Genomic DNA, 24,553 nt, shown 5'->3' on the forward strand with positions numbered 1-24,553 from the left:
AATCGCCTGCTAACGAACAGCGAATCATCGAGTTCCCATTTATTTCAAATCACCTACTACCTTACCACGAATCATCGAGTTTCCGATTATCTTCAAATCGCCTACAACCGAACAGCGACTCAACGAGTTCCCTATTATCTTCACGGCAAATCAACGAGTTCTTGATCATCATGAAATCATTCGCTGAATCCGAGCCAATTATCTTTCTTATCGTATTTAAACAGCATTAGATTATAAATTAGTTTTACATCAATAAATATCCGACTTAACCCCCAGGAAAGGGAGATTACTCGTCTTATTATTCCGTAAGGTTTAGTGGGCCTGGGGAGACCCTGGACACGACACGACTAAGTCTACCCCAGCCTACGACAAAACCACGTTACAAAAGGAGGAGATTGCCAGACATCACCATTGCGGCTTCAGGTCTTATCAATGCCGTGTCCTGGCAACCCGTCATTTCCATTGGCTCGGATCACCTTTCTATCATTGCCCCCATTAACAGACCACCCTACTTTTCTGAACCTCTGATCACCGTACTTTTCTAAACAATTTAAAATCTGGCTGGTATGGATTTAGTGACTTTACCAAGCCCCACTTCAGAGAACTGTTCATTCCCTCAGCTCCTCGCGTGGTTGAAAGAAACCCCAAGTTATAAGAAATTCTCAATAGAGGTGACGGGACTAGCAATTAAGCGCGATGAGCTTCGTCGTACGAACTCTAAAAACACATAAGTTAGAGAACTTACTATTGAAGCCAAGGGGCTAACAGGTGAACATACGCGGAAAAAATGGCCAGACTGCCTGAAGCAATGTAACAATGGTACAGGATTAAGTTTATTGTGGGCAACAGTTCAATCACTTTCGAATCCGGGAAAAATATGTTAGAACGTCTATTACTTTCAACGGCGTGACAGTACGGACACGAAGAGGTGTGCCTGCTATTTTAACCGGCTGTTTATAGAGCATGTCGAGAGTGATAAGGCGAAAAGGAGTATGCTACGCCGTATAAGAACCCCTCCCATGTGAGAAGGTACCACCACAATTTAAGATGAGCGATGCTACAGACGTCATCAGAAACGCGAAGTCATCCAAAGCGTTGGGTCCACACGGAATATCAATGGTAATGTTTAAGCAACTGGATGACCCCGGAGTTGAATATTTAACAAGTGTCCTCAATCAATCGCCTAGCCTAGAAAATTGGCAGGTTTGTCCCGCTAATGAAGCCAGGTAAGGATACCAGCATTGGTAAGTCATAGCCATTTACCTCCTGTCGTTAGTAGCAAAAATTATAGAGGCACTACTTCTGCCCACGATCAACAGCTGTTTTCCAGTTGCTCAACATGAACATGGATCATTTTCCGGAATCCATGTTAATGTTCGGCAACTGGAAACAGCTGTTGATCGTGGGCAGAAGTAGTGCCTCTATAATCTTTGTAACTGACGGCAGGAGGTAAATGGCTATGACTTACCTATGCGGGTATCCTTACCTGGCTTCATTAGCGGGACCAACCTGCCAACAATAGTAGTACAACAGAACTGAACAAGAACAGGCCGTGCGACCGAACAGTTATGGTGGTTCTTGGCCTCTCAAGGGCCTTGGATACCCGCAACCATGCTAAGCTGTTCGAGGATATTGGAAAAACTAACCTCTAGCCGCACTTGACGTGTTTAATAATCAACTATATGTGTGGATGTCAGTCATATATGGAATTCAGAAAAAAGAAGTCGAAGACCCGTAGAGTGAGGCAGGGAGTTCCCCAATGCGGGGTGATATCTCCACATCCCCCAAGCGGCATAGACATCGTATTGTTTGCAGATGATTATGTGATCTTGGCGTCGGGTCCTATCGTCGATGACATATGTGATAGGTTTAATATCTACATAGCTGACAGTTCGTCCATCTGAGGAATATGAAAATATCCACCGCTAAATCCACTGCCACACTATTCACCACTAGGACGGTTGAAATGAGGCTCCGACTTTACATATTGGTCGATGGTATCGGGACCACTAATTACCCCAAAATATTGGGTGTACCGTTCGATAGCATGTTTAAGTCGCCCGCTCAAGCCACAGATAAGATTAGAAGTAGGAAGAAGGTCCTCAATTCGCTGGCCGGCAGCACAAGCAGTCAGTGCGGTATGCAAATGTTAAACTTGCCAGAATACCAATCTAAAGACTGCAACAAGTTGCCTCCTCATGACATCAGTGGACTATCATCATGAGGGGACGAAGGTTTAACCGGTGTATCGTTAAATTAGGATGTTGTCGATGCAGTTCCTGCTTGGGTGTTATCGCAGTGAGCGTTCCTGTCATGATTTAGTGGACAAGGGAGATGTTCATGATCTAGAGAGAGAGGTCCAAAGGTACAAACGAAACCCAGCAGAAGAATGCCAGCTGCTAAGGCAAACACGTTTGGTTTTAGCCCAGTTAAGATCAGGATGATGCAGGTGCCCCAATACATATTGGGCCCTAATTGATGACACTATACAAAACATATGTGAATTAAGATCACACTACAGGTTGCATTTGTTTTTAGCTGCCCAGATAACCCCTATTAACTGTCTACTGATTCTTTATAGACGGAGCCAGGTTGCAGATATATAATACACGGATATGATATGGAAGAGTAAGAACAACATGCATTCCCGACTTGTCTTTCCCCTTTTCTATTGAAAATACTAGAAAGGTTACTAAACTTCAAAATAAGACCACACATATACACAGTGCGCCAACTTTAAATGAAAGGAGCTTTCACCTGGGAAGTTTTTGCGGATTCTAAAACTACAATGTTCATAGATGTGAAAAATCAAATCAAAAAACAAACAAACAAAATTGCTGGAGGGCTTTTTAAATAATAGGGTGGTTTAGGTCTTCACGATTCTGCTTGGAAACCGTAGGCAATATCAAAAATGTTGTAGCTGTGAAAATTCTCTACAGGATAGACCTTTATGACCTTTTCAAGGTTTTACAATTTTTGAGATACAGAAGTTGAAATTGGGACAATGCACTAACTGTATCGCCTCCTTATAATACAATAAGTTTTTGCGGATTCTGAAAGAGCAATATTTATAGATGAGAAAAATCTAAAAAGAAGAAAAAATCGCTGTAGGGATTTTTAAATAAATCGCGGTCAAAGTTCAAATTTTTAGGTCTTATCGAAATAGGTCTAAAGAAAATGTTGTAGCTGTAAAAATTCTGTACAACCTTCCATTTAAAATACATCAGGAGTATTATATGGCTATGGGTTGGACATTTAAGATTTTTATACCCTCCACCATAGTATAGAGGGTATACTAAGCCTGTTTTTCCGTTTCTAACGCATTGAAATAATCATTTGCGACCCGTCCGTCAGTCTGTGGTAATCACTCTAGCATCCACAAAAATGGAGATAGGACGCTGAAATTTTGGAAAGATGTGTCTTTTGTTTGCAGGTAGGTCAAGTTCGATGGTGGGCTATTTCGGACGTTTTGGTATAGCCCCTTACAACATAATTTAGGCAATTGGACCATTTATCCATGATCGAAACATTTTTCCACCTAAAATTGTGAAAGGACACTAATTATTTCATTTTAATTAAGACTATTTTATGGTGGAACAAAAAGTTCGACCCGGCCGAACTTAAAGTCTTTTTACTTGTTTTACGTTCAATTCAATTTCTACTCCATCCTTCTTTGTCCCTTAAATCTGCTTTCAAGATGATTTTCAGGATGAACACCGCTGGTCGCCACGTAATGTTGCTTTCTAAAGTGACGACAGCAGTACATCCTAAAACCTATACTAACCTAAAACGGTATCATAACATTCTCGCAGCTTAGTGTCCTTATCTTTGCGATAACTAGTTATAAAGTTCCAGATAAATGTGCTATATATTCTGCGGATTTACAGTTGGGTTATTCGGTATTAACAGCCTGTTTCCTTATTTGAACGAAAATGAAAACGAAAGAAAAACAACTAAACTCGTGTATGAATTTGAAATTTTGTAGTCATTTCGAAGCAAAAATAAAGTCAGTATTAGCATGAAAAGCAAAGTTTAGGCGTTTTTCGTTCGTATTAATTTTCTTTCGACATAGTGAAACAGGCCCTAAATTGCTCCATGAGCAACCTATAGAAACCGAAAAATTCAAGAAGTTTCATTGGAAGCCGTTTTTATTTTACTTTCTTGGCGAATAACGATTATTTGGAAATATTGCCGCTTACCCATGATTTTTTCCCTTTTTTCATATTTTAAAAATAGTTTTTCTCATCCAAACTCCTTCAATGTCCCATTTCTTCCCCAACATTTTCCGCACCATCACACTTTAGCATTGACTTTGCAAAAATCTTATTAAACTCCAATTAGTTTCGAGTGTGGCAATAAAATATCTGTCATTTCTTATCCTCTATAACCCCAACATTCTTTTGTTCACTTTCTGATTTTAGTTCCCAGACACAATCACTCTACATCAAGAAGTCATTGTTGTTGTTGCTGCTGGTTGGATGTTTTCTTTTTCAACTTCTTTTTTAGATTTTGTCAGAAAAAATTCAAATGAAAAAGTTTTTGTTTGTGTATCAAAGAAAGTAGATGGAGGACAATGCTTACGTTTCTTTTGGAAAAAGAATGCGTATGAAGGAGAGCAACAGCCCAGCCAGTCAGTCAGCCAGCCACTCAATGTAGCTGTTGCTACCGACAATTATGATGATTATGATTTATACGTTACGGGGTCAATTAAGATTTATGTCTGTGATGAGCAACAGTCTGTTTTATAAGTTGTTACACAGAAACTGTAGATTGTGGGAGGGTTCACTTCATTGGTTAAGGTTTTTTCCGTTTTCTGTCTTTTGTCATTCAGAAATGAAATGAAATGAAAGAAAAAAATTGGCATGATGATGCAAAGTCATCATTTTTTTTTTGCAAGAAAAAAATTAATAAAACAAAAAAAGTTTATTGGCAGCAATTGCTTGAAATAGAAGATTTAAATTCTGGGAATTAATAAAAACAACAATTTAACAAATTAAGTTGAGATTTGAGTTATTTTGTGGGAAATTAACAGATTCCAAATTATTTTGGTTTTGATTTCGTCTTTAAAATGGGGTTACACAATGGAATAATTTGGTAAGGGCATGGCATAAGGGGATGTTGTTTTAAATTGAGTTTCAATTTCAGTTTTTAGTTTCAAAATCAACCATCCCTTTTGTTTGCCAATCTCTAATTCATGAAAATCATCTCAAACTTCACTAAGGTCTAATTTTTCACACGTGCTTAGATTTCACATTAAATAATAATGATAATAACAAAAGTGCAAAAACCCATTCTAAAATGCCACGTAATACAATCCCCTGTTGTAATTTCAGGTCTGCAGTTTACATTTCAAAAGTAGTTACCAAAGCCTGTTGTTGTTCTTACAACACCTAGAGTTCAGCGTTTTTTTTTTTTGTTTCTCATTCATCTTGTTAGATTTCAAAGTTTCTCGCCATCTTTTAGCCCGCTACTATCCCTAAACACCATTTAAGGTAGCTGCAGCGGTAACAACGACCATCAAACGCTACATGCAACTAAACAATATGTTCTACTCTGCGCCAAAAACGCCATCATGATTGTGGTGTGATGTACGTTCATATAGATGAAGAAGATGTTGGTGATGGTAAAGTTAGTTAGTTCGGCTGGTAGATGTTGTTGTTGGTGTTGCTCTTTAACACCCAAAGGTATCAAAAATAAACAACAGCAACAACAACAAACATTACTAATATAAGGGTTTTACAACATCACTGCTTTGATGCCGTAGCTAGTTTTCGGTGTGGTATAATGTTACGGACTTGATGGATTTTATTAGCAAATACCCTACCTTAAGTAGGTGAATTGTCGGCTTTCATTTTTCACTTGTAATAACATTTTCGGCCATTAAGCTCATCTCGAAAGAGAAAATTAATAACAATTAACATTAAAATGATTTTCGTCCTAGCAGGCAAAATATCAAAATAAACAAGTGAGCAAAGGCTATAGTCAGGACGGGGCGGACCATGTGATACCCGATACCACTACCCCTGTGCACAAGCTTTTCAATGGTAAACATTTCTTTTAGGGAATATAATCCGACTACCACTAAACATAATATGACTCTTTCTCTCTGAGACTCCCATAAGCAACCAAAATGTCGTGACCATCCGATCAAATTTGCGGCCTGTAGCATGATTGCAAAAAATGGAAGAATTGGATGCATTACCGACTATTGTGGTATCTCCTTGTTTGACCACCTTCGCCAACTACTTTACACCAATGTAAATATTTTCTTCTTCCATTGACAGGCTTTGCCGTTGGAATACCCCTACAAGAAGCCGATATAAAACTTTGATTTTGTCTCCACATGAGTTTTTCCCCATTCCGACCCCTAGATTATCCGACAATCACCAAAATCAATAGGCTTCTTCCTCTGTGGGGCCCCATCAAACCCCAAAATTTCGTGACTATCCGATCAATTCCAACCTGTAGCGTGATTACAAAAAATTAATAAATTGGATATATTACTGACTTTTGCGATATCTCGGTTGTTTGCCCACTTACGCCAACATACTTTGCATCAGTATAAAGGAGATCTCTTCTTCTTCCATTGACGGGCTTTCTTTTTGGAATACTCCTGCCAGAAGCGGAGATATTCGCACAGGAAAAAAGTTGACTTTTCTCCACATAAGCTTTTTGCTTATTCCGACTACTGAATATTACCGACCATCACCAAACTTAATAGGCTTCTTCCTCTGTGGGACCCGCATCAACTCCCAAAAACTCCCAAAAATTCGTGACGATTCAATCAAAATTGCGATCTGAAGCGTGATTACAAAAAATCGGAAAATGTGATACATTAACGACTATTGTGATATCTTCGTTGTTTGACCACCTACGGCAATTTACTATACATCGTTGTAAAGGTGATATTTCCAACTTTCATTAGCATATACCCCTTGTAGATGCGGAGATATTCGCTTTAAAATAAAATGTTGACTTTTTCTCCAAATAAGTTTTTTGCCCATTTCGACCCCTGAATATTATCCGACCATCACCAAAATCAATAGGCTTCTTCCCCTCCGGGACCCTCATCAACACCCAAAATTTGGTGACGATCCGACCTGTTGCGTGATTACAGGGTTTAGATGGACAGACGGACACACATATCCAGATCGACTCAGCTCGTCGAGATTCATGTTTGTATATATAAGTATGGGTCTACGACCATTATATCGATGCGTCACAAACTTTTTGTCCAAAACCAACTTATAATACCCTCCCCACATAGTGGTGTAGGGTATAAAAACCGGCTGAGCCCGGCTGGGATTTAAATCCACATCCTCGATAACATATGAAGATGCTGTCACGACGTGTAAGCGTTCAATCTAAACTCATAACTTCCAAAGGCTGCGTTAAAAAGCGTTTGTCGTGGAAGTCTTACAAATTCAACGGACAAATATCCGTCATTGTAAGAACGCATTACATTTGAGAAGTAAAAGTTCGGTGACAAAGAAGACACTCCCACAGCCGACGTGTCTGATAAGCTAGTTGCCTACTAAAGGCGAAACTAGTCCCATAAAGTGGTGGTTGTGTGGGTTCGAATCGTCGGCTTTCCTTTTTCACTTGCAATAAAATGTTCCGTCATTAAGCTCAACTACAACGAGAAAATTAATAAAAATTAAGGGTTTAAAGTTATTCAGAAAGGGAAATATATGGTTCAGATAGTATAAAAGAAAGGGAGTAGTTAAGTGTTTTTAAAAAGTCATGATAGGTTTTTGGCAAATTTATTCCTGGCAATGGGACATATCTATCGTATTGACCAAGAATCCAGTCTTCTTCTTTGCTGTAAGGGACACCTGCAAATTAGATGGTCGATCGTCTCTATCTTTTCTGCATATCCTCGTATACAACAGTACTCGGCACCACTGTCATCCTAACTTGAAAGTAGAGATCTATCCTCACAATGACCCGTAATGAGCCCCCAGTGTTCTTCAACCTTAACTTAATGAGTGGGAGAAGAAAAAGTGATTCAAAGCTGGATGATCGCAGGCCAAATCAGATATCCTATATCCAGTTTCAATCTGCGGTGCGCTTTCTCAAAGTAAACCTTACGAAATTTGCCGATGTAGTAGTATCGTCATCGATGACCTAGCAGATTCATCAATCAGTAAATCGATCGATAGGGGGGCCTTAGCCTTTTAGATGAACCGATTTGGTCCAAAATTTGGCATTCGTAATATTTTGTCCAAACTTAGTTTAAGTTCTAAGATGGGTGATATCGGTGCACTCTTTCCGGTACCTCCCCCACAAATGTTCGAAAATGTTCGGAAAATTTGTGCGCACGATAACTCTTGAAGGAAGTAAGCGATTTGATTCATAATTTGCACATCGTGAAATTTCTACAAGACATAGATGAGGTTCTAATATGGACTCAATCTGTCTGTCCACTCTTTCGGAAAAGTTCAGTTTAGGACCTGCTCTCGAATCTCTTTGATTTTTGTTGTAGCAACTTGTATTCACTGTCTCCCATACGATGGTACAAGTTTAATCAGGGGCAAGCCAATACTTCCCGAGATAATAGCCTGAAAGATGCAAAAAACCCCTATGATTCCTTGTGTAGTGGTTGGAGCGCAAGATAACTCTCGAACGGATCATCAGATTTGGTCCAAAATTTGGTCTTCGTAATATTTTGTCAAAACATTGTTTAAGTTCGAAGATAAGCCATATCGGTCCACTGCTTCAGGTACCTCCCCCACAAAAGTTCAAAAAGGTTCGGAAAATTTTTTCGCACGATAATCCTTGAAGGGAGTGACCGATTTGGTCCATACTGTACACATCCTAATATATCTACCAGACATAGATCAGGTTCGAATATGGACTATATTTGTCCACTCCTACGGGTACCTATCACACAAGACCTGCTCTCGAATCACTTTGATTTTTGTTGAAGCAACTTGCATTCGCAAGCAACCTGCATACTTCTTGAGAAAAAAGTCCGAAAGGTGTAAAAAAACTCTTATGGCACCATATGTAGTGGTTGCTCTAAAATGCTCAGTTCGAACGGTCAACAACTTCCGGTACTTCCCCCGAATATTTAAAAAATGTCACTTAAATGGTATGCACGATATCTCTTGAACAAATTTGGCCCAAACTTTGGATCTCCTAATATTTTGCCCAAATTTAGTTTAACTTCTAAAAGGGGGTGTCTTGGGGTACCTCCCCCACAAAAGTTTAACATTTGTGTCTAAGTGCAATTTAGGGTCTGTTCGACGATCCTTTGAAAACATATACCGATGCTGTTCGGTGTGGTCCTATGTACAGCGATACTATGTTTTCCGTGGACAATTCCATGCTTCCTGGCATACAGGTCGAAAAGTTGTGCGATGACCCACTGAACTGACTAGTGGGCGCGATATCTATCGAAAATAAATGACTCCCAAAAAAAGATCCACTTCCATAATGGACTATGTAGGTCCATTCCTTCAAGTAACTCCTCCGCAACATTTTTGAACTTCAATTCTAATCAACATTTTTGTCGGCAAGTTCAAATGTCTAAAAAGGGCCACAAAATTCTGAAAAGACCCTAAATACATTCGATCTATCCGTGATGAAAGTTTCAATTCACATAGGCTGAGGGTATATCTCTGTCGGCAAAGCCGACTGATACTTTTTTACTTGTTTAATGACAAATACCTCTGCTTTCCTTCTTTTTCTCTTCTGCAAAGCTTTCCATCAGTACCAAGTACATTGTTCAGTTAGCCCTAAGTCATTTAATATAAAAGCTCCCTAAAAAATGTTTACCAGTGTAGGGTATCACATAGTCGGCCCCGTCCCGACTAAAGCCTTAGCTCACTTGTTTTTAACATAGGTCCACACTTTGGAATAAGCCGCATATAAAGGTCCTACCCGATTGAAGAAATTTTGAGAAACATTTTCTGACATTTGGGGTGTCTGTGGTCACAAAATATCTCCACCTAACCTTGAGGACAGGAAGGAAAACTAATTATTCAATTTTAGTTCAGAATATTTTATAGTGGAGGGTTCAGCTCGGCCTAAATTAACGAATTTTTACTTGTTATTATTTGAGTAATATTTTCAATTTTTTTTTTTTTTGACAATTCCGGTTCTCAATCGAATTGTTTTTAATGCTATTTTGGAATATAGTTTTTTAATGAATGTTTCAAAAATCTCAAAGGGCCAATAAGACTCCTACACACTACCCCAAGTCATTTCATTTCTACTTACGTATTATTTCTATCACATAAATATGTATCCTTTCCTAAGCAAAGTAGCTATACTGAAGTGGATGTGCTCTCTACCTTTCCTGTTACTCGCCTTTTGCCTTACCAAACCTCCGACTCTTGCTGCTGATGCTGTTGATGTTGTCGACTTGTTATGTTATTTAATGGATCTTCTGCACTTTTGAGTGATTTATTTCACACGTTGATGAAATGGACAGCAATGGGCTAAATTTTGACGTTTATTGCTACAGCAGCGTAACTGTTGAAAGGTTTTGCGAGACGTCTGCCAACGAACAGCAAGCAAGCAACATAAACCTTGATGCTCTCTGAAGACATTTGGAGGACAACAACTGGAAAGAAATACTAAAGGAACGTAGAAAAAAAGTGAAATCGTTTCAGCATAAGTAGACAACAACAACAGCAATACACAACTCTAATGTTTGGTGGTGATAATGTTGGCGGCATATAGTAGTGGTTTTCCTTAAAAGCAATCTATGCTGGCATCGTTGGTGTATGGACTTTTGGAACATTTTAACTGGACATTTCTTTATCGCCATAGCCACTGGCATGGCAGGAAAATACTCAGAGAAAGAGAAAATAAACCTTCAAGGTTTTTGGCCTTAGCTGGCCCTTATAATAAACAAAAAAATGTATGCTCGGGGCTTGTGAGAGCTTTTCTGGCCAACAACATATAAGCATGTGGATTTATGTGTGAATGTATGTGCGGCTTTAACATGTGTTATTGGCGCTGATGGATTGAGCATGTGCAAAAGTCTTCGGTTTTTACACGTCAAAAAGCCAAAGTTTTACTTCAATTGAAACCTCATCAAAGTGCCAGCCTGCCTGCCTGATTGTCTGACTGCCTGCCAGTCATTCAACAAAGGTTGCATCGTTGTTTAGTTGACTTGACACTCAACACGTTTTCGGCAAAAACTCTTGAAAACCCATCATCATTGAACCAGCCAGCCAAGAGTGTCGAATGGCGGAGAAGTTTGATGTACTATAATAAACATAACGATGTAGCGTAGACTGGTATTGTTTTGTCGCCGCTTTGTCAGGTTGTTGCATTGGTTGCACTTACCAATGGTTAAATGTCGTTGATGGCGTCAGCTATCCCCCGGTTCTCATAATCAGCGGCAATAAACGGACACTTCAGTTGCAGTTGTCTTATTAAATGCATTATAATGAGACAAGTTTTTCCCTTGCTTCAATTTAATGGGTTGGCATTTGTAGCTATTTTTCGCATTTCAGTTTATTATTGGTTGCTTGCCGAGCAAGGCATCAGCGTCATCATATCTACGTTGAAATCGTTGGTATTGTCATAAAATTGTCGTATGCATAAGTTCTGTGCGCTGTAGAGGCAGCTAAAGTCCTATAAATTTAAATGAGTGACTTTAAGTTAACACCTTGATTGAACTAAGTATGAGAAATAATTGGATGTTTGTTAGATTAGGGTTTGGTCTTTTGAATTATGTGCGGGATTTTCCATTAAGTGGGTTATTTGGGAGGGAGAAATGAATATTTTTAATAATCGTTGAATATGTTATAATATATATAATCGTTGAAATTGTTATACCCTCCACCACGAGTTGTATTGAAGTAAAATGGAATGAATAGTTTCCTTTCGTGTATGACTTAATACCAATTTTCAGTAATTTCGGTAAAACAATGTGAGGCACGTCGATCTATACCGACAAATTTCTGACGAAAAGTTTTTAGACTCAAAGAAGACTAAATACCAAATATTTCGGTAAGAGAATGTGGGTAAAACCTAAAAAATACCGCAAATCAAGAAGTACGCTTCTATGGGGATATAGGAAGACCTGGACCTATACTGATAATACTGTTCTGAAATATTTTATAACCTCTTGGAAGACTAAGTAACGAATTTCAGTCATTTCGGTGGGATATTGATCGAAACGTGGACCTATACCGACGGATTTTAGGTAATGGGGGCAATATGAAGGCGTGGACCTGTACGAACATATACCTGGGGAACAGTTTTATATCACTATTTCGGTGGAATACCGACAAATGTAAAGGGAAGATTGAGTACCCCCAACGAAGTTTCAATACCAAATTTCAGCTATTTTGGGGTAATATTTAGGTCACAACCTTCAAAATACCGAAAATCGGGAGGTACAGTTCTATGGGGGCTACATGAAGGCGTGGACCTATACCGACAAATTTAGAGGGGAAGTTTTATGCTCCCAAAAAAGGTTATATACGAATTTCAGCCATTTCGGTGGAGCATTGGGGCCACAACCTTTAAAATACCGAAAATCGGAAGGTACCGTTCTATGGGGTCTGTAGGAAGGCGTGGACCGATACCGACAAAATTCTGAGGGAAAGTTTTATACCCCCAACGAAGACAACATACCAAATTTCAGCTATTTCGGTGTGATAATGAAGCTAAAATCATCAAAATACCGAAAATCGGGAGGTACCGTTCTATGGGGGCTGTATGAAGGCGTGAACCTATACCAACATATTTCAGGTGGAAAGTTCTATACACCCAACGATAACCAAGTACCAAATTTAAGCCATTTTTGTGGCATAATGAAGCTAAAACCTCCAGAGTACCGAATATCGGAGGGTACCGTTCTATGGGGGCTATAAGAAGGCGTGAACCTATACCAACATATTTCAGGTGGAAAGATCTATACACCCAACGATAACCAAGTACCAAATTTCAGCCATTTTGGTGGGATAATAAAGCTAAAACCTCCAGAGTACCGAAAATCGGGAGGTACCGTTCTATGGGGGCTATATCAAAAAGTGGACCGATATATCCCATTTTCAATACCAACCATCCTGCAAGTAATAAAAACTTCTGTACCGAATATTGAATTACGAGCTGTATCTTGATTTCAACAGACAGACGGACGGACGGACAGACGGAAAGGTAAAATCGACATAGAATTTTATGCTGATCAATAGTATACATACTTTATATGGTCTCCGACTAATATTTCGATGTGTTACAAACGGAATGACAAATTTAATTATATCCTCCATATGGTGGAGGGTATAAAAAGGCCGATCAGAAATTCAGAAAGAGCATACGCGTAAACCCTAGAGACCACCCATATCTCAAAAAGTCAAACACTTAAGCATGACAGCGACGATAGGTAAAATATTATCAGCAATGGCACGAAATGAAAATCTTTATAGGATACCGTAACACCGTGATACGACTGTAAAAAGGGCGATATTAATTCTAATTACCGACGCCAAGAAGAGCACCCCACTGCATCTTCAGTTCAACAAGTAAACAAGTATCCGTCGGCTTTGTCGACAGAGTTATATCCTCAGCCTGTGTGTATTGAAACTTTCATCAATTGACAATTTTGCCAACCCATTAAGTTCATCAATATGTAAAGTATGAGCTTGCCGTCAAAAAATATATTTGGTTTGAAGCTCAAAAGTGTTGCGGAGGATTTACTTGAAGTCCATTTTGGATTTGGATTTTAGTTTGGCATTCATTCCTTTCGACTGGTAGGCAGAGTCATTTCAGTTGGTCACTGTATAACATAGGGCTTTTGGACCACTATGTCAGGAAGCATGGACCTGCCTATGAAAACGATAATATCGCATAAACAGAACCACAAAGGGTAGCATTGGTATAATTTTTCAACGGAACTTCGAACAGATATCTGTAAAGACTAAAACTGATTTAAAGTTACCTTAAAACTATTTTTTTTTTGTAAACATAAGTGACTTTTTATCGATTATTTTTATTCTCTTTTCTTTCATATCTGGAAGGACTGAAACTGATTTAAAGTTAACTTAAAACTAGTTTTTGTAAACATAACACCAACAACATTTTCACCTTATTTTTTCGGCATGCACAAATACTTTGTAGAAGGTACATGTTCTTGTTTTCAAAGTGGTTGAGCTCTAGATCACTTTTCAACCAATTTAAAGATAGTTGAAAAGTAGTGAAGAAATTGGACAATTGTCGAAATTTTTTTCTGTTCAAGGTGGTTGATAGATGACTTTTCAACCAGTTTATAGTCAGTTTAAAAATAATCGATTTATTACCAACTATTTTATCAGCTGGTTGATAAAAGTCCGACAGGGATCCTAAACTGCACTTAAACAAACATGTTTTGTGGGGGAGGTGCCCTAAATAGACCATTTGTGAAGTAAAACTGCATTTGGACAAAATATTGGAAGTTCCAAAGGTTGCTCCGTTCAACAGATATAGCGCATACAATTTTATTGAAATTTTTTAACATTTGAACATAAACTAAGTTTGGGCAAAATATTACGACAGCCACATTTGGGACAGATTCGGCAGATCCTTACGAAAGTTATCGTGCGTTCCAGCCACTACACATGGTGCAATAGATGTTTCTTACACCTATCGTATTGTTTGGACTTGCTCGTGATAAAACTTGCACCGTCGTAATGGGGGCGCGAATACAAGTTGTTACAACAAAAATCAAAGTGATTTGAGAGCAGGCCTTAAACTGAACTTACAATTTTTACGAACATTTTTGAATTTTCGTGTTGAAGGTATAAGTGGGAGCGGACCATTATGACCCATCCGAAGTATTACGATGACTTTTACAACTTTCGGACTATTTTCCCAGAAAGTGTGTACTTGCCCCTAACAAAAACTTGTACCGTCGCAATGGGGGCAGCGAATACAAGTTGTTACAAAAAAATCAAAGTGATTCGAGAGCAGGTCCTAAACTGAAATTATCCGAAATTTTGTGTGCGAGGTACCCGAAGGGGTGGACCGATAGAGTCTATATTGGAACCTCATCTATGTCTGATAGAAATTTCATGACGTGCAAAGTATAGAACAAATCGGTTACTCCCTTCAAGAGTAATCGTGCGCACAATTTTTCCGAACATTTTTGAACTTTTGTGGGGGAGGTACCGGAAGGTGTGGACCGATATAATCCATCTTCGAACTTAAACGAAGTTTGGGCAATATTACGAAAGCCAAATTTTGGACCAAATCGGTTAATCCATTCGAGAGTTATCGTGCGCTCCAGCCAGCCACACAGACGGTCGGACATTGCTAAATCGACTCTAAATTTTCTGAAACGGATTTCGTTCAAACATACTTGGGGTCTAAAACCATTATTTCGATGAAGCACATTTTGCCCGTATGAAAGTGTATATGGTAAAAACCAAAAATGTTTTACAATCGATGAATCCGAGTTTCACCCTTTCAGAATTCGCGAACTGTTAACATATTCTATATAGTATGACTGAAATTCTTTAAAATGAAGTGTTTTAGGAGGGATCCCATAATGTCGGCCAATCAAATTAATTTACATCGAAGCTGTATTGTCATCAATGTAGAAAAATGGGTAAAAATGGTTTGAAGCCAACAAGTTTCTTTTATGTTCCCTTCCGACTGCTGGCTTAACATTACATTTTATAGACCTATGGTTAAAGAACAAATGACAGAATACTCCATGGACAACATGACGATTTTTCGATATATCCACTGCAATTGATGCTGACATTTTGAAGCCGGAATTTCGGGGTTTTTTTTTAATTTTTTTAATAATCCGGACACACAAAAAGATATTATTACAAGCTCATAATAGGATTATAGAACTCGTGATTTTACGTCGCACAGTGCTGCCGCATGTACAAAAATCGAAAAATGTGATGTTAACTTTTTATGTGTGTTTACGTTTCCTTCTTACAGTAAACACATCAGATACCACGAATCGGAAAGAATATTGTCGATATGTGCATCCATAACGACTTCTTGTTTCTGAATTCCACAAACGACTGGCGTCCGCACATATAGTTGATTGTCCAACGTGGTCTTCTCTATATCCTAGAACAGCTTGGCATGGTTGACGGCATCGAAGGCTTTTGATAGGTCAAGTACCACCATGACTTTTCAGTCGAACGGCCTGCTCTGGTTCAGTCCTCGACTGATATGTGTGGATATGACGTGTAATGCTGTTGTAGTACTATGCATTTTCCGGAATCCATGCGGACAACTGGAAAACTGATTCTCATCGTTGGGAGGAGTAGTGCCTCTAGAATCTTTGCTACTGGCGCCAGGAGTGAAATCGGCCTTTACGATTCACCTTTGCGGGACCACCCTGCCAACTTTCCAGGCTTCTGGTACAATATGTGTGGCTAACGATAGGTTGAGAACGTGTTAAATACTCAACTCCGGGTTCATCCAGTTGCTTAAGCATTACCATTTATATTCCGAGTGGGCGCAACGTTTGGATGATTTCGTGTTTCGGAGGACGCCTGCAATATCGCCCATCGTAAATTGTCGTAGTACCTCCTCGGCTAGGAGGGTTCTTCTTATAAGGCGTAGGACACTTCTAGCCTTATCACTCTCGGGGTGCTCTATAAACTATCGGTTAATATAACACGCGCACCTCTTTGGGTCAGTTACTGCCACGTCGTAGAAATTAACAGATGTTCTATCATCCTTCTTTCCCGGATTCGGGTGTGATTTAACCGTTGCCCACACATTGATTTAATCCTGTACGATGTTGCATTGTTTCAAGTGGTCTAGCAGGTATGTAGCGAGCGCCAGCCTTGATGATGTTCCGGAAAGTTCTCTTAGCTACCCGAGGATCTGTGGGAATGGAGCTGCCTATTTCAAGCGGTGATTGGTAAATTCTCTGAAGTTGAGTGCTATATTTACGGAGACGATGATAGGAAGGTGGTCTGAGCACAGGGAAATGGCGCACACTGTCGCGAGTTCATATTAACTGTGGCCAAAAATAGGAGGAGTTGTTGTAGGTGCATCAATTTTGGTACACGTACCTTTTATTAACTTACAATCTGCAGGACAAAAAATTGGGATGGTCGGTCCACGTTTTGATATAGCCCCCATGGAACCGTACCTCCCGATTTTCGGTATTTTGAAAGTTTTAGATACAATGACCAAACGAAAGTATTCAAATTTAGTGGTTAGTTTTCGGCAGAGGTATCAAACATTCCAACAGAGAATTGTGGGTGTAGGTCCACGTTTTGATATAGCCCCCATACAACGGTACCTCCCGATTATCGGTGTTTTGAAGATTTTAGTCTCATTATTACACCGAAATTGCTGAAATTTGGTATTTAGTCTTCGTTTGGGGAATAATACTTTCACCTTGAAATTTGTCTGCGTAGGTCCACGCCTTCATATAGCCCCCATAGGTCGGTACCACCCGATTTTAGGTATTTTGGAGGTTTTAGCCTGATTATCACACCGAAATGGCTTAAATTTGGTATTAAGTCTTCGTTAGGGGGCTTATAAAGTTCTACTAGAAATCTGTCGGTATAGGTCCTCGTCTTCCTATAGCCCCCATAGAACCGTGCCTCCTCATTTTTGGTATTTTGAGTGTTGTGGCATTATTATCCACCCGAAATGACTGAAATTTGGTCTTAGTCTTCATTGCCACGGTCGTGATACTGTGTGGCGGTTTGCCAGAATACTTCATTTATCAGACCTGGTGACACAGTGGTGATATCAGTCCAGGCTTCTGGTACAATATGTGTGGCTAACGATAGGTTGAGAACGTGATAAATACTCAACTCCGGGTTCATCCAGTTGCTTAAGCATTACCATTTATATTCCGAGTGGGCGCAACGTTTGGATGATTTCGCGTTTCGGGGGATGCCTGCAATATCGCCCATCGTAAATTGTGGTGGTACCTCCTCGTCTGGGAGGGCTCTTCTTATAAGGCGTAGCATACTTCTAGCCTTATCACTCTCGGGGTGCTCTATAAACTATCGGTTAATATAACACGCGCACCTCTTTGGGTCAGTTACTGCCACGTCGTAGAAATTAACAGATGTTCTATCATCCTACTTTCCCGGATTCGGGTGTGATTTAACCGTTGCCCACACATTGATTTAATCCTGTACGATGTTGCATTGTTTCAAGTGGTCTAGCAGGTATGTAGCGAGCGCCAGCCTTGATGATGTTCCGGAAAGTTCTCTTAGCTACCCGAGGATCTGTGGGAATGGAGCTGCCTATTTCAAGCGGTGATTGGTAAATTCTCTGAAGTTGAGTGCTATATTTACGGAGACGATGATAGGAAGGTGGTCTGACCACAGGGAAATGGCGCACACTGTCGCGAGTTCATATTAACTGCGGCCAAAAATAGGAGGAGTTGTTGTAGGTGCATCAATTTTGGTACACGTACCTTTTATTAACTTACAATCTGCAGGACAAAAAATTGGGATGGTCGGTCCACGTTTTGATATAGCCCCCATGGAACCGTACCTCCCGATTTTCGGTATTTTGAAAGTTTTAGATACAATGACCAAACGAAAGTATTCAAATTTAGTGATTAGTTTTCGGCAGAGGTATCAAACATTCCAACAGAGAATTGTGGGTGTAGGTCCACGTTTTGATATAGCCCCCATACAAATTTGTCTGCATAGGTCCACGCCTTCATATAGCCCCCATAGGTCGGTACCACCCGATTTTAGGTATTTTGGAGGTTTTAGCCTGATTATCACACCGAAATGGCTTAAATTTGGTATTAAGTCTTCGTTAGGGGGCTTATAAAGTTCTACTAGAAATCTGTCGGTATAGGTCCTCGTCTTCCTATAGCCCCCATAGAACCGTGCCTCCTCATTTTTGGTATTTTGAGTGTTGTGGCATTATTATCCACCCGAAATGACTGAAATTTGGTCTTAGTCTTCATTGCCACGGTCGTGATACTGTGTGGCGGTTTGCCAGAATACTTCATTTATCAGACCTGGTGACACAGTGGTGATATCAGTCCAGGCTTCTGGTACAATATGTGTGGCTAACGATAGGTTGAGAACGTGATAAATACTCAACTCCGGGTTCATCCAGTTGCTTAAGCATTACCATTTATATTCCGAGTGGGCGCAACGTTTGGATGATTTCGCGTTTCGGGGGATGCCTGCAATATCGCCCATCGTAAATTGTGGTGGTACCTCCTCGTCTGGGAGGGCTCTTCTTATAAGGCGTAGCACACTTCTAGCCTTATCACTCTCGGGGTGCTCTATAAACTATCGGTTAATATAACACGCGCACCTCTTTGGGTCAGTTACTGCCACGTCGTAGAAATTAACAGATGTTCTATCATCCTTCTTTCCCGGATTCGGGTGTGATTTAACCGTTGCCCACACATTGATTTAATCCTGTACGATGTTGCATTGTTTCAAGTGGTCTAGCAGGTATGTAGCGAGCGCCAGCCTTGATGATGTTCCGGAAAGTTCTCTTAGCTACCCGAGGATCTGTGGGAATGGAGCTGCCTATTTCAAGCGGTGATTGGTAAATTCTCTGAAGTTGAGTGCTATATTTACGGAGACGATGATAGGAAGGTGGTCTGAGCACAGGGAAATGGCGCACACTGTCGCGAGTTCATATTAACTTCGGCCAAAAATAGGAGGAGTTGTTGTAGGTGCATCAATTTTGGTACACGTACCTTTTATTAACTTACAATCTGCAGGACAAAAAATTGGGATGGTCGGTCCACGTTTTGATATAGCCCCCATGGAACCGTACCTCCCGATTTTCGGTATTTTGAAAGTTTTAGATACAATGACCAAACGAAAGTATTCAAATTTAGTGGTTAGTTTTCGGCAGAGGTATGAAACATTCCAACAGAGAATTGTGGGTGTAGGTCCACGTTTTGATATAGCCCCCATACAACGGTACCTCCCGATTATCGGTATTTTGAAGATTTTAGTCTCATTATTACACCGAAATTGCTGAAATTTGGTATTTAGTCTTCGTTTGGGGAATAATACTTTCACCTTGAAATTTGTCTGCATAGGTCCACGCCTTCATATAGCCCCCATAGGTCGGTACCTCCCGATTTTAGGTATTTTGGAGGTTTTAGCCTGATTATCACACCGAAATGGCTTAAATTTGGTATTAAGTCTTCGTTAAGGGGCTTATAAAGTTCTACTAGAAATCTGTCGGTATAGGTCCTCGTCTTCCTATAGCCCCCATAGAACCGTGCCTCCTCATTTTCAGTATTTTGAGTGTTGTGGCATTATTATCCACCCGAAATGACTGAAATTTGGTCTTAGTCTTCATTGCCACGGTCGTGATACTGTGTGGCGGTTTGCCAGAATACTTCATTTATCAGACCTGGTGACACAGTGGTGATATCAGTCCATCTCATCTTCTCCCCGTAGGATCGTCTTTATTCAACGTGCAAAACGTGGACCTATAAATTTGCTTGGCTGGCGCTGTACCCTTCTGGTCATTACCTAGGACGGAATGCCAAAGCTCATGATTTACATTGAAGTCCCCTAGCACCAGGCGCTTATTGCTCTCTAAACGCAAACTAATATTGGGCATATAACACAGGGAACAGCTATTCATCGGCGGTATGTACATATTAAGGATCTCTACCTCGGCAGGACTACCCCCATATATTCCTTGTACTAAAGTAAAGCTCAAGCGACATAGGTCGGTACTGGGCAAACTAGTGTACTAGGCAAGTCCTCCTTCTCCGCTACTTGTGCAATCTTTACGCAAATCGTTGTACCCTTGGTGAAAAAATAAACACACATAATTCTTGAGCTGAAGGCCCGGTGCATAGTTATTGAAGACTGTGTTAATTGTATCTGTTAGTGGAATAATTAGCCTTCGCCAATTAAGGGACCGTATATATTTACATATTTATTCTTGTAAATATAATATTATATTTCGAGCCCTACACTTCACAGTGTTCTAAAGATAGTTTCAAAAATTTGCACCGATATTTTTAAAATTCTAATTATATTTGTTATTTTCAAATTATTCCCTTAGCCATCACCGCATTTAGTGTTCTTAGTTAATCAATCACAATTTTCCTTCAAATCAAATATAATTAACAAGCTGATCTCTTAGCGTACCATCCTGAACCCACATCGTATGCAAATGAAATATTATACACAAATATTCTAACAACTTATTTTGTTAGTTGACTCAAAAAAATCAAACAATTTTTCTTCATTATCCACCTTTCAGTGTAAGTTAAGAACTCCTTTATAATCCATATAAATTCTACAAAACCCATTCACACATGAAATAACGAACGAACGATGAGCAGCAGATGACAACAACAAAGCCATGTTAGCCAATCCTATTTTACTCGTTTATTTTTTTTTCTTTCGTTGTTCAACAAATATTGCAAATATTTACTTTTAATACCAGCATTACGTTTTTGTCGGGTTATTTATATACAACCCACGATTAATGTTACAGGAAATATTCGCTTCGTCTTTGTTGTTGTTATTATTGCTAGTTTTATTTGTAATGGTCATGAAAGGCGCGAAAATTATTTCTAACAAATCTATGACTTTAGACCATGACCACTGTCTCGTTGGTGTTGTCGTCGTCATCCTCAGCGGTGTTGTCGTAACATGACCACAGGCATTAAATGCATGCATATGAGTAGAGAATGAGTGGCAACTACAGGAGCGTAGTTACCACTCGTTTTAGAAAATATTTTTAATTTATTTAATAGTTGAGGATTTCATAGCTACATCCTTGCTTTTAGTGTCGTATTTTGTTAGATTACGAACAAAGACCTTAACAAACATGTTTATACAAGCAGAATACACATCATCGTCATCATCCTCATGCCCACCATATGAATTCATATGAATTTACATTTACATCTAGCAACCATCTAACAATAATAACAACAACAACAATAAGAAGAAGAACAGGAACAAATCGAATGGCAACCATTCCGCCGCAAGAAAGATGACACTTAACAAATGATACCATAAATGTTAGTAATGATTGTTTGGTGCAACAACTCGTTGCAAAAGTCCAAAGCTTAGCATGCAGTATTTACAATATGTAGAAGCGAAATAAGATGTGCACGCTTTTCGCAAAATGTCTCAAAAGTCAATGGACATTGAAATTTACAACACATATTAATTGTAGCTGAAATTTTGAAATGACTTAAGTAGTATTTTTAAGGAAAAAGTGTAATGTGACAAATGTCACATACATACAACAACAGCTGCGGTCTTGCCCTACTATCGTAGTAGTGTAACGTGGTTTTCTCGTCGGCTGGGGTAACTTCAGTCGCGTCCAGGGTCTCCATAAGGACCCACTAAACCTTACGAAATGAAAAGACTAGTATTTTCCCTTTACTGGGGGCTAAATCGGGGATTTATTGATTAAATACTAATTTACAATCTACTTGTGTTTAAATGCGATAAGAATGAATTCAATGGGTATATATTTGGATTAATAGTTTGCGTAAGTATTATGCAGACTCGCTGGGGTTTGGCAGTTGATGAGTTCGTGTTGAATTAGCTTTGTGTGTTCGGGTGTGAATGATGTATTCGGTGTTCGGCTGCAGATGATCGGGAGACGATGAATTCGGTGTTCGGCTGCAGATGATCGGGAAGATGATGTATTCGGTTTTCGGCTGCAGATGATCGGGAGACGATGAATTCGGTGTTCGGCTGCAGATGATCGGGAAGATGATGAATTCGGTGTTCGGCTGCAGATGATCGGGAAGACGATGTATTCGGTTTTCGGCTGCAGATGATCGGGAGACGACGAATTCGGTGTTCGGCTGCAGATGATCGGGAAGATGATTAATTCGGTGTTCGGCTGCAGATGTTCGGGAACACTATGGATTCGGCGATCGGCTGTTGATGTTCGGCGTTCGGCTATTGTTGTTCGGGAACACAATGGATTCGGCGTTCGGCTGTTGATGTTCGGCAACACGATGGATTCGGCGTTCGGCTGTTGATGTTCGGGAACACGATGGATTCGGCGTTTGGCTGTTGATGTTCGGGAAGGCGATGGCTTTGTCGAGTATTAGTCTAAGACGATGTACTACTACTACCCAAACAGTGGAACAGATGACCCGAAGGCCCTGTAGAACTGAAAAACCCGAAGGTCCAGTGCCGAATGGAACAGATGACCCGAAGGCCCTGTAGAACTGAGAAACCCGAAGGTCCAGTGCCGAATGGAACAGATGACCCGAAGGCCCTGTAGAACTGAGAAACCCGAAGGTCCAGTGCCGAATGGAACAGATGACCCGAAGGCCCTGTAGAACTGAGAAACCCGAAGGTCCAGTGCCGAATGGAACAGATGACTCAAGAGCCCTGTAGAACTGAAAAACCCGAAGGTCTAGTGCAATTTATTAGCCACCACAATTTAATGGGTAGCTTCCAAAATTATTCCCAACTCGGTAACACCAAGGTGTACGTTGGCGGATGTAGAACAACCTTTAGTTCCAACCCGTGTAGCTAACTCCCTGCAGTAGCCAGCTCGCCATCAGCAACCAACTCTGAAATATATGAGTGACTCGAGGCATGAAGTGAATGCGAATTATTCGCCCTAAGCACTGACTACGATGGTTGCAAAAATACACTGGAATTAAATTTTCCAGTGTGTGGCCTGTTATACCACTAGTGTCACGTAGAGACAATGTATGGTGGAGTGTTGTCAAGGCGCTGTTTACCAATGACTGTAAAGGGGTTTCTTGGTAGTAGTTGTTGTATTATGTACGTGATCATATTGTCACGTTACAGTAGCAGTGGGTCAGCATGCACTTAACAGCACCTCTATCTACCCCAGTCATGCATTGAAGTGATTTGCTTGCTGTAATCAATGTAGAATAATTCTCATTCACTTCTTACCAGCTGATCCTTTAGTATTTCAGTTTTGTCCTTGAAGTCAGCTTGCTAGTGCACCCTAACCAAGGTGGGGTGTAGGTTAGAGATTGGCAATCTAGTTCCCGGAGCGGATCGACCTTTCTAGTTCCATTTCCCAAAATGAACTAGTTCCTTAATATAGCTCCAAATAGTTTCGAGACCGATGTAGTACAATAAATCTTTCTCTTTCGTCATTCTTCTATTTATTTATTATATTACTTACTTACTTAGCTGGCCCATTGCAGAACATTTGTTCCATAGGCCGAACTAAGAAAAGATCTCCAATTCTCTCTATTTGTTGCTTCGCACTCTGGAATACCGCGCCTTTTCATCTCTTCATCCACTTGTTTGCGCCATCTATTCATTGGCCTGTCAATTCTGCGTGCACCGCCAAGCGGTTCGTATTTATACGCCTTTTTAGCGGGTTCATCGATATTCACCGTCAACGCAGATTGGTCAGTGTTTTGTAGAGCGTTATTTTTGTTTGACGAGATGTGGCTTTGTTGTTAAACTGCTTACTTAAACCAAAGTAGCATCTGTTGGCCAATACAATTCTTCTTTTTATTTCACAACTGATGTCGTTTGTTTTGTTTACGGAGGTGCCGAGGTAGACGAAGTCTTTTTCTAACTCAATATTATAGGAACCAACTGCCACAGTTGGTCCGAGCTCAATGGACGCATTGCGCGTCGACACAATCAACTAGGTCTTCTCACCGTTTACCGCCACTTTAGCA

The sequence above is a fragment of the Musca autumnalis genome, unplaced genomic scaffold (assembly GCF_047663935.1).
Source record: "Musca autumnalis isolate F117 unplaced genomic scaffold, ASM4766393v1 scaffold_5, whole genome shotgun sequence".
Classification (NCBI taxonomy): Eukaryota; Metazoa; Arthropoda; class Insecta; order Diptera; family Muscidae; genus Musca; species Musca autumnalis.